Source organism: Ambystoma mexicanum, chromosome 2p (genome assembly GCF_040938575.1).
Source record: "Ambystoma mexicanum isolate Mex_15411 chromosome 2p, UKY_AmexF1_1, whole genome shotgun sequence".
In the NCBI taxonomy this organism is placed as follows: domain Eukaryota; kingdom Metazoa; phylum Chordata; class Amphibia; order Caudata; family Ambystomatidae; genus Ambystoma; species Ambystoma mexicanum.
The window spans coordinates 703166924-703183431 of record NC_090923.1 but is presented as its reverse complement, the minus strand read 5'-3'; positions in this window follow the sequence as shown (position 1 = coordinate 703183431).

Sequence of the window (16508 nt, the reverse complement as noted above, 5' to 3'; positions counted from 1 at the left end):
AAGCATCACTGCTTCAGAGGGGTTTAAAGAACACCCTCTTCTCTTCCACAAGTTCTTTTCCTCTTGAAGTGCCTCTCCTTGAAGCTCCACTATCTGTGTTTTAGACATATAATTATATCCCTCATCCACAATCGTCATCACAGTCATTCTTTCATTCACATTAATGGTTTCGATATTCATCATCCCTGTACCTGTATTTGCTATGCGCTTGGCTTCATTGGCTGCCGCTTGATTTCGGCTCAGGATAAAATCTGTCTCTTTCATGTGAGCTGCACATTTAACGACTGCTATGCCCATTGGGAGTTGTAGTGCCTTAATAAGCCTGTCCAATAAAGCTGTGTGCTGCACTGGCATACTGTCTGCTCGGAGATAGTACCTCCTTTTCCAACATGCTAATCCTGCATGTACCGTAAACGTCACATAGGCAGAGTCGCAGTACACTGTTACTTCCTGGTCTGTGTGATTCTCAATTGTGAGTATCAACGCCAATAACTCTGCAGCTTGTGCTGAATAATGAGATGGTAATCGATCACTCACAAGCACTAGAAATTCTCCATTTGCCAGATGTTTCACTACCGCGGGTCCTGTATATCTTTGCCCATCATTTTGATCAATCCCTGAAGACCCGCCAATGAAGACAATCTCTCCCCTTGCAAGCACATTCTCTTTTACTCTAGGGAGTTCATCACAGAATTCTTCATAATTTGCACAATAGTGTATAGGCTCTCCTTCGGTAATTGGCTCAGCTATAAGCATAGCTGGATTCACTAATTTACATCAAACTATTTTAATTGCGGTAGTTGATATGATTACCTCATAGGCAGAAGCCCTTTGAGTAGTCAACGTGCCTTTTGGTTTTTCTAAAATTGCAAATAATGCGTGTTCAACAAATAACGTCATGGAGCATCCCATTACTATGCTTGTAGCCTTTTCTATGGTGAACGCAGCGGCTGCCAAACTTTGTTTGCATGGAAAGTGACCTCTCATTACTGGGTCCAAAATTCTACTGTAATATGCAAGGGGCTTGTACTCCAACATGGTCCTCTGCGTGAGGACTGCTGTCATAAAAGTACCATCTGTATGCAAGCATAAAAATAATTCCTCTGCATATTGGGGATCCTTAGAACTTGGGCTGTACAGATTGCTTTTTTCAATTCCTCAAACCCTTCTTCCATTGCCTTAGTGCACACAAGTTTTTCTTTCATTGCCTGTGCTTTTTTCAAGGCCTGTAAAAGGGGCCTCGTATATGAGCTGTAGTCAAAGACTCATTCTCTGACATAATTACATAGTCCTAGAAAACTCTGCATTTGTTTTATCGTGTGTGGCTTGGCTGTTTTTTTCTAAAATGGCCTCAGCTCTTTCAGGGGTGACCTTCTTTCCCCCATATGGAATCAATTGGCCTATATACAACACTTCTTGTTGACAATATTGTAATTTTTCCTTGTCAACTTTATAACCTTTGTCAGCAAGTATAATCATCAGCTGAACAGAATCGCATCTGCACAGTCCTCTGTTGTGCTGCAAACTAAAATATCATCTACGTATTGCAGCACAACGCTCTCTAAAGCAATATTGCTCAAGTCCATCTGGAGGACTCTGTTACAAATTGATGGGAACTCACAGTTCCCCTGTGGCAGCGTTGTCCTTTTTAATCACACTTGTATAAAGGTAAATGATGTCAAATCTTGCGAGTCTTTGTGCAATGGGATTGAGAAAAACAAATTGTTCAAGTCAATCACCATGAAATATTGTGCATTAACAGGTATATTACATAAAATTGTAGATGGTTTCGGGACTAAAGGGAACCCGGCCTCTACAATTTTGTTTATCAGTCTAAGATCTTTTATTAGTCTCCACGACCCCCCCTTTTATTTTTTAATAGGATAAACTGACATATTACATGGTAAATCTGACGTCACTAAGATAGCTTGGTTCATCATGGTGGAAATCGTCTTAAAAATGCCTTCATCTGCCTCTCTAGACATGGGATATTGTCGTGCTTGAGGTACATTTGCTCCTGGTTTCAATTTAATCTTCACTCCCCAACACCTTTCAGTAAGCCTACATCATAGGGGCCAGTAGTCCATAATGAAATTGGCACTTTCGCCATATCTTCATCAAAATATTCAGGACGCTTATTTGCTAGCATCATTCTCTGCTGGACTTCTCTCTTAATCACCTTGAACCAATAAGTAATGCACATTTCAAATATCAAAATAATTGTCAGATATGTCATTTCCAAACAAGTGTTAAGGATTTCAATCAGGCAATAAACCCGGGTCTCAGCCTAGCATACAATGCAAAAAGGAAATACTTATTTATTGTGTTTATAGGTTCAATATTCTGAGTGATATACCACTCATATCACACCCCTTCTCAAAATACCCCCAGGTCACACTGGACCAGGAATCAGGCTGGTTGGTAAAGGTAATATTCATTTATTTATTTAAAATTCAAACCGAACAAATGTTTTAATATATGTGGCAGCAATCACCAATCTGGTGACCATACAAATCAGAGAGTAGGCAAGCCAGTTAAATTCACTTACAACAACACAGAATAGAAAACACTGGGAAAAGAACAGTTTTGGCTTGTTGAAAAGATAACGCTTAAGTTAAGATTTCCCCTTGCAAATTTCTCAACTCACAAAGAAGCAATTCTACATAGATGTAAGTAAGCAGCAGGTATTCAGGAATATAGAACAGTGTACAGGGTTTGAATACAATCTCCCCTCCCCAAACAAGGGAGAAAAACGTTTTAGGAAATGTTACACTTTTTAAAATGACATTTGAAAATGGCTGTGTGAAACAATGAAAAGTGTGCAAAAATCCTTAAATTTATATAAATTCCTATGGGAGCAACACTGAAAAGATCCTAACAAACATAAGCTATAATATGAGCAACAGTACACACTTTGAATCAGAATGGAAGTTTTGAAATACTTTGAATAGGAAAACACACGTGGAAAACTTTTGCAAAATTGTGAATTCCCACCTAAATTTCCCTATGTGATTTTTAAGAAAAACAGGTCAAATGTACTGTTTCTGGATGCAGTGTTATGTTGTCATGCCTGCGCCATGGGCGCATCCATTTGCGCTCAATATGGACTATTTGTTTATCATTTATTTACAACAGACTCTTGGATCCATCTATATTTACTTTGGGGACTTTATTTCCCATTTGCGAGACTTTGGTGCTTTATTATTTTTTCCAACAAACTACGCATACCATAATGCACTTAGCTACAAGCATCGATTCCTGGCTGTTCCTATTGGTCATCAAAGGAACTACACCCCCCAGAAGCCCTAGGGATTTGCTCTGCTTCCACCAGCCCAGGAACAGAAAGGGAGGTGGCCGATTGCCTGCAGGTGTGCTTTGCCAGGTGCAACCAATTAGCCTGCCTCTGTGCTGGGCTAGGCAGTATATAAGGCTGCTGCCTGCAGTGGCTCAGCCTCTTGCATTGAGAGTCCTTCCTCCACCTTTCGCGTCTTTCTACGGATCTTTGTATTGCTGTTTACCATCACTCCTGTTTGGATCCTGCCTTGCAGCCTGTTACACTTAGCTGCCTCCAGCCATAGCCTTCCAGGCTCCCTGCCTCACAGTCCTGCTCCTCTGGGGTCTCCACATTGCAGCTGATCACGCTCTGCTGCCTTTCAGCCTCCACCCTTGCCCTGCCGGGCTCTCCACATTGCAGCCGATCACGCTCTGCTGCCTTCCAGCCTCCGCCCTTGCCCTGCCGGGCTCTCCACATTGCAGCCGATCACGCTCTGCTGCCTTCCATCCTCAGCCCTTGCCCTGCCGGGCTCTCCACATTGCAGCCGATCACACTCTGCTGCCTTTCAGCCTCCGCCCTTGCCCTGCGGGCTCTCTACATTTCAGCTGATCACGCTCTGCTGCTTTCCAGCCTCAGCCCTTGTCCTCTGGGCTCCCTGTTCTGCAGCCTGCCTCACTCCGGCTGCCTTCAGCCCTTGTCCTCTGGGCTCCCTGCTATGCAGCCTGCCTCACTCAGGCTGCCTTCAGCCTTTGTCCTCTGGGCTCCCTGCTCTGCAGCCTACCTCACTCCAGCTGCCTACAGCCCTTGTCCTCTGGCCTTCCTACTTTGCAGCTTATCACGCTCCGCTGCCTACTACCTACCTTTTTCCGCTGGGTTCTCGGCCTAGCAGCCCGCTACAGTCCTCTGCTACCTTCTACGGTCAGCGGCCCTGCCCCTCAGGGCCCACTCCTTGCTACCCGGGCCTTCTGGGTTCCTTGCCGTGCAGCCTGCTTACTCTGCTGCCCTAAGCCCTTTTCATCTGGGCTCTCTACCTTACAGCCCTGCTCCTGTGGGCTTGCTCATTGCTTTCCTGCTCCTCTGAGCTCTCAACCTTGTTCCTTACTGTCCTCTGCTATCCTATCCTGTTACACGACTTTCCCTTCATATCCTTCTGCTAGGTTGCTATCTACCTCCTTTCCTGGATTTGTCTGTAAGTATCCTCTCTAGTACTGTTTGTAGATCCTTTTGTACAGAGCTTGTCTGTTGGTTCCCATCAGTCAACCTCTGCCCCTTCCCTTGTCTCGTTTCTACATTACAGACACCCATAGCTGCTGTTCCAAGCCATGAGCAAACAGCGTGGGCCTCTGTTATAGCAAACTGTGCAGAAGGCTAGAGTATTTCCTAAGGTTCGTGGAATACTCTTTTCCTATATCTGCATACACCCCAAGAGGGAATTCATTCTGTAACTTTTTCCTTGCTACTCTTGCCTACTCTTCGTTCTCTTTCCTTTCTGCTGTGTGTGTACTTGTCTGTCCACTTTATTTTGGCACCCAAACCCTTCTGGGTGTCCTGTGCCACTCTTAATAGAGTGCCATCCCTGACAGAATGCAAGAGCCAAAAATGTCTTGTTCCATTGGCCGGAAAGGCACACACAGACCAAAGATGCTTTCCTTTCGAGTTAAGAAACCTTTGCATAAACCTATGGTTTCCCTAAAGACAGCAAACAAGAACCTTAGTCTAAAGGACAGTCTCGCCTTAGTAAACAAAGATTTACAAGCACGGTACTATACTCACTGGCTAGCTGATCCTTCTTCCATGTACAATTATTATGACATTTGCGACTATGATCCGCAGTCCTTATCTGTTGCAGAGCTACAGCAAGATAATGAATTCTTACAGATCTTGTTAGACCAAACAGTGAAAAACTCTCCTGCGTCTTCTGACAAGCCTTCTAACACCGCAACAGGTAAGGATATATCACTCATTGTGGGAGACTCTAAACCAGAATACGCTGTTGCCAGAGTGATATGCGCAAGATCAGCTTGGCAAGCCCCCCAGAATGCTGGAAAACCTTATTTGACAGGACAAGGCAGTCATTATCCTGAGGTTTGTGCATCTGGTCCTGGGTACAAAAGACCTATACTAACCATCGGTTGTCTAAATGCTTCCACAATATCTACTAACCACAATAACCCTAAGGTCAGTCTTCCCATTGCTGCAACCAAATTTTCTACCACACCAGCTTCTGAAGCTTTAGATCAAACAAATGATACTTACCTGCTACAAGAACAACTCCTACGCCTTAAAAGAAAGACCGAAGACCTCTATGATGACTTTGTTTATTTGCATTATCAGAATCTTATGAAGGGACACAAGTTACCAGACCATCTGACACTATGTCCAACACCTGACATCTTATCTTTAGAGATCGACATGATAAGGCCTGGAATTGCCACGCAGAAAAGGATACAGACTTATACCAAGCAGATGGAAGACCTAAATGTAGCATATGTATCCCTTCTAAAGACTGACACAGCTCTTTCACCTTCCAGCCACAGTAACTCACGTTGTTGTACTGACAGAAAAGAATTAACTCCTCCGGTGGTTCAAATCACTCACACAGCCATAACACCACAAAACAAGGGTGGTCTTCTAATTGGAGATCCCTCTGAGTCAAAGGATGGTTCTGCCCTCACCCTTGCCTATTGTCCAGTACTCACACTTACAACCTCTTCTGAAATGACAACGGCAGCTGAAGAGACTGGCGCAGTTCACACCGAGCATGCTGAGTTGGCAAGCGGGGCTTGCCAAAGTGTGGCTGTGCTATCAGACAACACTCTTGAGCAATCAACATCTTCAGTTTCTTCGATACCCCCTGAATCGCCAGTGGTTGTGGTACCCGATCTACCAGTAGTTGCAACACCTGAACTGTCTGTAGCTGCTACAGCACCCAAACTTCCAACTGCAATTCATGATCTTCCTGCTGCTATGGCTCCTAAACTCCCTGCCACATCTGAGACTCCTGAAGTCCCTGCTGCTAATCTTGAGGTTGCTATAGCTACTGTGATTCCTGAAGCTACCGCTATTTCTGATGCTCCCGATGCCCAGAATTCTACTTCCTTCGCAGCTGTGCTCGCTGCAGCAGAATCCTCTGCTACACAACCTGATCCCGCAGCACCTACTCTTCCTGATCCCTCATCCGCCATGTTAACTGTTGCAAAGTCAGCGAAGGGTTTCCCTGTTAAGACTACTGTTCCAGTTGTTCCTGCTGGTGTATCTATAGCACTAAGACTGCCAGACTCTACTCTACCAGTCTCGGGTGCGTTCCAGCCTGCTGGTTCTCTCATGGCACCCACACACCCAGTTGCTACAGCCTTGATACTCTCTACAGCCATTCAAGATCTCACTGCTGCTGTAACCTCTGAACTATCTACTAATCATGGGAAAACCGCCGCTGTGACTCCTGAACCCTCTGCGCCTAACCCTAACGATGTCATTGCTGCTCCGGATGTCTTGGAAAACCTTCCTAAAGCTACCAACTCTGCTGTACCTATGGCTCCACTTTCCAGCATCATACTGTTGCCCGTCAAAGCAAAATCTATTATGGAGCCTGCAGCAGTTTTTCGCAGTTCCTCTCTTCATGCACACACAGTTGGGGTCTGTGTTCCAAAGACTTCGTCTTTTCTGATTTCTACATCAAAAGTTCAGAACATTGGTACTGTCTCCGTCATTCAAGACTTTCACCTTGCAACCCGTTTCTGGTGCTTCATGATGTGCCTTTTTGGATTAAGACTCTTGTACGGTGTGACAGACATTCTTCTTGTAGGTCGGTCTTCAGGGAGCCTGGAGAGGGGCCTGGAGAGGGGCATACTGTCATGCCTGCGCCATGGGCGCATCCATTTGCGCTCAATATGGACTATTTGTTTATCATTTATTTACAACAGACTCTTGGATCCATCTATATTTACTTTGGGGACTTTATTTCCCACTTGCGAGACTTTGGTGCTTTATTATTTTTTCCAACAAACTACGCATACCATAATGCACTTGGCTACAAGCATCGATTCCTGGCTGTTCCTATTGGTCATCAAAGGAACTACACCCCCCAGAAGCCCTAGGGCAGGGGTGCACAACTGATTTTGACAGAGGGCCGAAAGTACCTTACATGAGGGCTATAGTGGGCCGAAAAGTAAAAGTGGGCGGGGCGGTAGGCGGGACATGTCAGGAGGCTTTTTCAACCCCCAATTTGTATTAAACACATGGAAAAAGATGTTTTTGAGGGGTAACGATTTTTATTGCATTTCAAACTTACATTTTGTACTACACATTTTCCATTGCTATCATTTATTTCGATTTAGTTATTGTATATCGTCTATTTAATTAAATTATATATATTTTATTGACCCTTGATTGGACATTCCGTTATTTTGGACTGCTATAGTTTGCTGTTTGGGTTACCCAAGAGGAGTATGGCCTTCGTTGAGTCAGGTTTCCTCAAAAAAGCAAAGGATGTACATCTCCTAACTGTGCCTGTTTTAGCTTTATTATTGAGTTCACTCTTGGAGTGCAACACTATGCCCCATGGCTCCCATCCCCAACCAAACACTATGCCCCATGGTCCCCTCACCCCCAACCAAACACTATGCCCCATGGCTCCCATCCCCAACCAAACACTATGCCCCATGGCCCCCTCACCCCCAACCAAACACTATGCCCCATGGGCCCCCTCACCCCCAACCAAACACTATGCCTCATGGGCCCCCTCACCCCCAACCAAACACTATGCCCATTGGGCCCCTCACCCCCAACCAAACACTATGCCCCATGACCCCCACCCCAACCAAACACTATGCCCCATGGCCCCCACCCCCAACCAAACACTATGCCCCCTGTCCCTCACCCCCCAAGCAAACACTATGCCCCCTGTCCCTCATCCCAACCAAACACTATGCCCCATGGCCCCCTCACCCCCCTAACCCCCAACCAAACACTATGCCCCATGGCTCCCAACCCCAACCAAACACTATGCCCCCTGTCCCTCACCCCCAAGCAAACACTATGCCCCCTGTCCCTCACACTCAACCAAACACTATGCCCCATGGCCCCCTCACCCCCCTAACCCCCAACCAAACACTATGCCCCATGGGCTCCTCACCCCCAACCAAACACTATGCCCCATGGCCCCCACCCCAACCAAACACTATGCCCCATGGCCCCCACCCCCAAGCAAACACTATGCCCCCTGTCCCTCACCCCCCAAGCAAACACTATGCCCCCTGTCCCTCACCCCAACCAAACACTATGCCCCATGGCCCCCTCACCCCCCTAACCCCCAACCAAACACTATGCCCCATGGCTCCCAACCCCAACCAAACACTATGCCCCCTGTCCCTCACCCCCAAGCAAACACTATGCCCCCTGTCCCTCACACTCAACCAAACACTATGCCCCATGGCCCCCTCACCCCCCTAACCCCCAACCAAACACTATGCCCCAGACTTTGGTGCTTTATTATTTTTTCCAACAAACTACGCATACCATAATGCACTTGGCTACAAGCATCGATTCCTGGCTGTTCCTATTGGTCATCAAAGGAACTACACCCCCCAGAAGCCCTAGGGCAGGGGTGCACAACTGATTTTGACAGAGGGCCGAAAGTACCTTACATGAGGGCTATAGTGGGCCGAAAAGTAAAAGTGGGCGGGGCGGTAGGCGGGACATGTCAGGAGGCTTTTTCAACCCCCAATTTGTATTAAACACATGGAAAAAGATGTTTTTGAGGGGTAACGATTTTTATTGCATTTCAAACTTACATTTTGTACTACACATTTTCCATTGCTATCATTTATTTCGATTTAGTTATTGTATATCGTCTATTTAATTAAATTATATATATTTTATTGACCCTTGATTGGACATTCCGTTATTTTGGACTGCTATAGTTTGCTGTTTGGGTTACCCAAGAGGAGTATGGCCTTCGTTGAGTCAGGTTTCCTCAAAAAAGCAAAGGATGTACATCTCCTAACTGTGCCTGTTTTAGCTTTATTATTGAGTTCACTCTTGGAGTGCAACACTATGCCCCATGGCTCCCATCCCCAACCAAACACTATGCCCCATGGTCCCCTCACCCCCAACCAAACACTATGCCCCATGGCTCCCATCCCCAACCAAACACTATGCCCCATGGCCCCCTCACCCCCAACCAAACACTATGCCCCATGGGCCCCCTCACCCCCAACCAAACACTATGCCCCATGGGCCCCCTCACCCCCAACCAAACACTATGCCCATTGGGCCCCTCACCCCCAACCAAACACTATGCCCCATGACCCCCACCCCAACCAAACACTATGCCCCATGGCCCCCACCCCCAACCAAACACTATGCCCCCTGTCCCTCACCCCCCAAGCAAACACTATGCCCCCTGTCCCTCATCCCAACCAAACACTATGCCCCATGGCCCCCTCACCCCCCTAACCCCCAACCAAAGACTATGCCCCATGGCTCCCAACCCCAACCAAACACTATGCCCCCTGTCCCTCACCCCCAAGCAAACACTATGCCCCCTGTCCCTCACACTCAACCAAACACTATGCCCCATGGCCCCCTCACCCCCCTAACCCCCAACCAAACACTATGCCCCATGGGCTCCTCACCCCCAACCAAACACTATGCCCCATGGCCCCCACCCCAACCAAACACTATGCCCCATGGCTCCCACCCCCAAGCAAACACTATGCCCCCTGTCCCTCACCCCCCAAGCAAACACTATGCCCCCTGTCCCTCACCCCAACCAAACACTATGCCCCATGGCCCCCTCACCCCCCTAACCCCCAACCAAACACTATGCCCCATGGCTCCCAACCCCAACCAAACACTATGCCCCCTGTCCCTCACCCCCAAGCAAACACTATGCCCCCTGTCCCTCACACTCAACCAAACACTATGCCCCATGGCCCCCTCACCCCCCTAACCCCCAACCAAACACTATGCCCCATGGGCTCCTCACCCCCAACCAAACACTATGCCCCATGGCCCCCACCCCAACCAAACACTATGCCCCATGGCCCCCACCCCCAACCAAACACTATGCCCCCTGTCCCTCACCCCCAACCAAACACTATGCCCCATGGCCCCCTCACCCCCCTAACCCCCAACCAAACACTATGCCCCATGGGCCCCTCACCCCCAACCAAACACTATGCCCCCTGTCCCTCACCCACCAAGCAAACACTATGCCCCCTGTCCTTCACCCACCAACCAAACACTATGCCCCCTATCCCTCACCCCCAACCAAACACTATGCCCCATGGCCCCTTCACCCAAACCAAACACTATGCCCCATGGCCCCCTCACCCCCAACCAAACACTATACCCCAAACACACTCTCAAGCATGCACCCATACAGACCCAAACCCCCGCCCCCAACGCAGCACACACATTCTCAAGCATGAACCCATACAGACCCGAACCCCCCGCCCCCAACGCAGCACACACATTCTCAAGCATGCACCCATACAGACCCGAACCCCCCCACCCACCAACTCAGCACACACATGCACCCTTACAGACCCGAACCCCCCACCCCCCAACTCAGCACACACACATGCACCCTTACAGACCCGAACCCCCACCCCCCAACTCAGCACACACACATGCACCCATACAGACCCGAACCCCCCACCCCCCAACTCAGCACACACATGCACCCATACAGACCCGAACCCCCCACCCCCCAACTCAGCACACACACATGCACCCGTACAGACCCGAACCCCCCACCCCCCCAACTCAGCACACAAAAAACATTCAAATCAAAACATTCATACACATCTGACACCCACCCCCACCCCCGCATCTCAACATACACACAAAATACATTCAAATACAAACATTCACACACATCAGACACACCCCCCACCTCCGCATCTCAACATACACATAAAATGCATTCAAATTCCAACATTCATACACATCCGACACACCCCTCCCACCCCCGCATCTCAACATATACACAAAATACATTCAAACACAAACATTCATACACATCCGACACACCCCTCCCACCCCCGCATCTCAACATATACACAAAATACATTCAAACACAAACATTCATACACATCCGACACACCCCTCCCACCCCCGCATCTCAACATACACTCAAAATACATTCAAACACAAATATTCATACACATCCGACACACCCCTCCCACCCCCGCATCTCAACATACACACAAAATGCATTCAAATTCCAACATTCATACACATCCGACACCAATCCCCGCATCTCAACACACACACAAAATACATTCAAATTCCAACATTCATACACATCCGACACCCCCCCCATATCGCAACATACACACACAAACATAAAGTAAAACAGACCCGACACACAAACGCAAACAGACCACTTACCGGAGACGTGCTGGAAGGCAGGTAAGCGGCAGGTAAGCAGGAACGCTGGAATCGTACTACGGCTGGCGTGGTCCAAGGCTGAAATGCCTTCCGGCATCAAGCCTTATGGACCACGCCAGCCGTAGTGCTGGCCCTCCATTGGGTCAGCACACACACACTACGTGGCTCGTAGGAGCAACGTGGTGCATGTGTGCTGAGCCAATGACGGCCAGTGTTTTGTCCGGCCCGGAAGACAACAAAGACTTTCCTAATGGAGGGCGGCCACGGGCCGCCCTCAATTAGGAAAGTCTTTGTGCCTCGCGGGCCGGACAAAAGAGCATGGCGGGCCGCAACTGGCCCGCGGGCCGTATGTTGTGCACCCATGCCCTAGGGATTTGCTCTGCTTCCACCAGCCCAGGAACAGAAAGGGAGGTGGCCGATTGCCTGCAGGTGTGCTTTGCCAGGTGCAACCAATTAGCCTGCCTCTGTGCTGGGCTAGGCAGTATATAAGGCTGCTGCCTGCAGTGGCTCAGCCTCTTGCATTGAGAGTCCTTCCTCCACCTTTCGCGTCTTTCTACGGATCTTTGTATTGCTGTTTACCATCACTCCTGTTTGGATCCTGCCTTGCAGCCTGTTACACTTCACTGCCTCCAGCCATAGCCTTCCAGGCTCCCTGCCTCACAGTCCTGCTCCTCTGGGGTCTCCACATTGCAGCTGATCACGCTCTGCTGCCTTTCAGCCTCCGCCCTTGCACTGCCGGGCTCTCCACATTGCAGCCGATCACGCTCTGCTGCCTTCCAGCCTCCGCCCTTGCCCTGCCGGGCTCTCCACATTGCAGCCGATCACGCTCTGCTGCCTTCCAGCCTCAGCCCTTGCCCTGCCGGGCTCTCCACATTGCAGCCGATCACGCTCTGCTGCCTTTCAGCCTCCGCCCTTGCCCTGCGGGCTCTCTACATTTCAGCTGATCACGCTCTGCTGCTTTCCAGCCTCAGCCCTTGTCCTCTGGGCTCCCTGTTCTGCAGCCTGCCTCACTCCGGCTGCCTTCAGCCCTTGTCCTCTGGGCTCCCTGCTCTGCAGCCTGCCTCACTCCGGCTGCCTTCAGCCCTTGTCCTCTGGGCTCCCTGCTCTGCAGCCTGCCTCACTCCGGCTGCCTACAGCCCTTGTCCTCTGGCCTTCCTACTTTGCAGCTTATCACGCTCCGTTGCCTACTACCTACCCTTTTCCGCTGGGTTCTCGGCCTAGCAGCCCGCTACAGTCCTCTGCTACCTTCTACGGTCAGCGGCCCTGCCCCTCAGGGCCCACTCCTTGCTGCCCGGGCCTTCTGGGTTCCTTGCCGTGCAGCCTGCTTACTCTGCTGCCCTAAGCCCTTTTCATCTGGGCTCTCTACCTTACAGCCCTGCTCCTGTGGGCTTGCTCATTGCTTTCCTGCTCCTCTGAGCTCTCAACCTTGTTCCTTACTGTCCTCTGCTATCCTATCCTGTTACACGACTTTCCCTTCATATCCTTCTGCTAGTTTGCTATCTACCTCCTTTCCTGGATTTGTCTGTAAGTATCCTCTCTAGTACTGTTTGTAGATCCTTTTGTACAGAGCTTGTCTGTTGGTTCCCATCAGTCAACCTCTGCCCCTTCCCTTGTCTCGTTTCTACATTACAAACACCCATAGCTGCTGTTCCAAGCCATGAGCAAACAGCGTGGGCCTCTGTTATAGCAAACTTTGCAGAAGGCTAGAGTATTTCCTAAGGTTCGTGGAATACTCTTTTCCTATATCTGCATACACCCCAAGAGAGAATTCATTCTGTACCTTTTTCCTTGCTACTCTTGCCTACTCTTCGTTCTCTTTCCTTTCTGCTGTGTGTGTACTTGTCTGTCCACTTTATTTTGGCACCCAAACCCTTCTGGGTGTCCTGTGCCACTCTTAATAGAGTGCCATCCCTGACATATGTAGGGATGTAGCTAAAGGTGTTAGGTTTAAGTCACAGTTGAAATTAACAGGGTAATTAATAGAATTCAGCGCACAAGTGGAGCACGTGGCTGGCGCACAGTGTGCGCATGCGACTTTCTGCGCCAGCCGCGTGCGCAAAATCCATTTCCGCGCACAGCGTATTCATGGATTTTAGCATCCAAAACCAGCCGTGGCACAGAGTGACACAGCGACCCTGCAGCAGCGCCAGTTACGCCCCCAACCCCTCCCCATGCGCTATGTACAGCGCACAAATCCCGTACATGGCGCACATGCCCGAACCACAAAAACGCCAGTAAAACTCCCCGCGCACCCCTCCGAATACATGTACACCACGGCGTGGGGAGTTTCCCACGTGATTGGCCCTGTGCGAGCGGGGTACGTGTGTTACTGGGTGCGCGGGAACTTTCACACGCGATTGGCCCTGTACGAGCGGGGTACGTGTATTACTGGGGTGCGTGGGAGGTTTCACACGCGATTGACCCTGTGCGAGCGGGGTACGTGTATTAACGGGGTGCGCAGGAACTATCACACGCGATTGCCCCTTTGTGAGTGGGGTACGTGTGTTAATGGGGTACCTGGGAACTTTCACACGCGATTGGCCCTGTGCGAGCGGGTTACCTGTGTTACTGGGGTGCGCAGGAACTTTCACACACGATTGGCCCTGTGCGAGCAGGGTACGTGTATTACTGGGGTGCGCGGGAAGTTTCACTCGCGATTGGCCCTGTGCGAGCGGGGTACGTGTGTTACTGGGGTGCGCGGGAGCTATCTCACGCAATTGGCCCTGTGCGAGCGGGGTACGTGTATTACTGGGGTGCGCGGGAGGTTTCAAACGCGATTGGCCCTGTGCGAGCGGGGTACGTGTATTACTGGGGTGCTGGGAGGTTTCACATGCGATTGGCCCTGTGCGAGCAGGGTACGTGTATTACTGGGGAGCGCGGGAGGTTTCACACGCGAATTGGCCCAGTGCGAGCGGGGTACGTGTATTACTGGGGTGCGCGGGAGGTTTCACATGCGATTTTGCTGTCAGAGCGGGTTACGTGTATCCAGTGTGGTGCGCGGGGAGTCCTACGCGTGAATTGGCAGTGTTCCCAGGTGTGCCCTCTACCCCCTCCACAGCCCCTGCAGGCAGCCCACACCACAGGGGACTACCCTGCACCCCTGGACATGTCCCGCAGGCAGCCCGTCCACCATGGCCATGCCCCCTAGCCAGGCCACATATCACGTTGCACTAGTGATCACCAACTCATGTCCCCCTGCACCCCCACCCCCCATCAGTGAGGGGCACCTGTCAGCAGGCCCCCACTCATGTCCTCCAGAACCCCCACCCCCCATCAGTGAGGGGCACCTGCCAGCAGGCCCCCACTCATGTCCCCCAGCACCCCCACCCCCATCAGTGAGGGGCACCTGCCAGCAGGCCCCACTCATGTCCCACTCATGTCCCCCAGCACCCCCAACCCCCATCAGTGAAGGGCACCTGCCAGCAGGCTCCCACTCATGTCCCCCAGCACCCCACCCCCAGCAGTGAGGGGCACCTGCCAGCAGGCCCCCACTCATGTCTGCCAGCACCCCTACCCCCATCAGTGAGGGGCACCTGCCAGCAGGCCCCCACTCATATCCCCCAGCACCTTCACCCCCCAGCAGTGAGGGGCACCTGCCAGCAGGCCCCCACTCATGTCCCACAGCCCCCTACCCCCCATCAGTGAGGGGCACCTGCCAGCAGGCCCCCACTCATGTCCCACTCATGTCCCCCAGCACCCCCATCCCCCATCAGTGAGGGGCACCTGCCAGCAGGCCCTCACTCATGTCCCCCAGCATCCCCACACACCATCAGCGAGGGGCACCTGCCAGCTGGCCCCCACTCATGTCCCCCAGCACCCCCACCCCCAGCAGTGAGGGTCACCTGCCAGCAGGCCCCCACTCATGTCCCCCAGCATCCCCACACACCATCAGCGAGGGGCACCTGCCAGCAGGCCCCCACTCATGTCCCCCAGCACCCCCACCCCCCAGCAGTGAGGGTCACCTGCCAGCAGGCCCCCACTCATGTCCCCCAGCCCCCTACCCCCCATCAGTGAGGGACACCTGCCAGCAGGCCCCCACTCATGTCCCACTCATGTCCCCCAGCACCCCCATCCCCCATCAGTGAGGGACACCTGCCAGCAGGCCCCCACTCATGTCCTCCAGAACCCCCACCCCCCATCAGTGAGGGGCACCTGCCAGCAGGCCCCCACTCATGTCCCACTCATGTCCCCCAGCACCCCCATCCCCCATCAGTGAGGGGCACCTGCCAGCAGGCCCTCACTCATGTCCCCCAGCATCCCCACACACCATCAGCGAGGGGCACCTGCCAGCTGGCCCCCACTCATGTCCCCCAGCACCCCCACCCCCAGCAGTGAGGGTCACCTGCCAGCAGGCCCCCACTCATGTCCCCCAGCATCCCCACACACCATCAGCGAGGGGCACCTGCCAGCAGGCCCCCACTCATGTCCCCCAGCACCCCCACCCCCCAGCAGTGAGGGTCACCTGCCAGCAGGCCCCCACTCATGTCCCCCAGCCCCCTACCCCCCATCAGTGAGGGACACCTGTCAGCAGGCCCCCACTCATGTCCTCCAGAACCCCCACCCCCCATCAGTGAGGGGCACCTGCCAGCAGGCCCCCACTCATGTCCCCCAGCACCCCCACCCCCATCAGTGAGGGGCACCTGCCAGCAGGCCCCACTCATGTCCCACTCATGTCCCCCAGCACCCCCAACCCCCATCAGTGAAGGGCACCTGCCAGCAGGCTCCCACTCATGTCCCCCAGCACCCCCACCCCCAGCAGTGAGGGGCACCTGCCAGCAGGCCCCCACTCATGTCTGCCAGCACCCCTACCCCCATCAGTGAGGGGCACCTGCCAGCA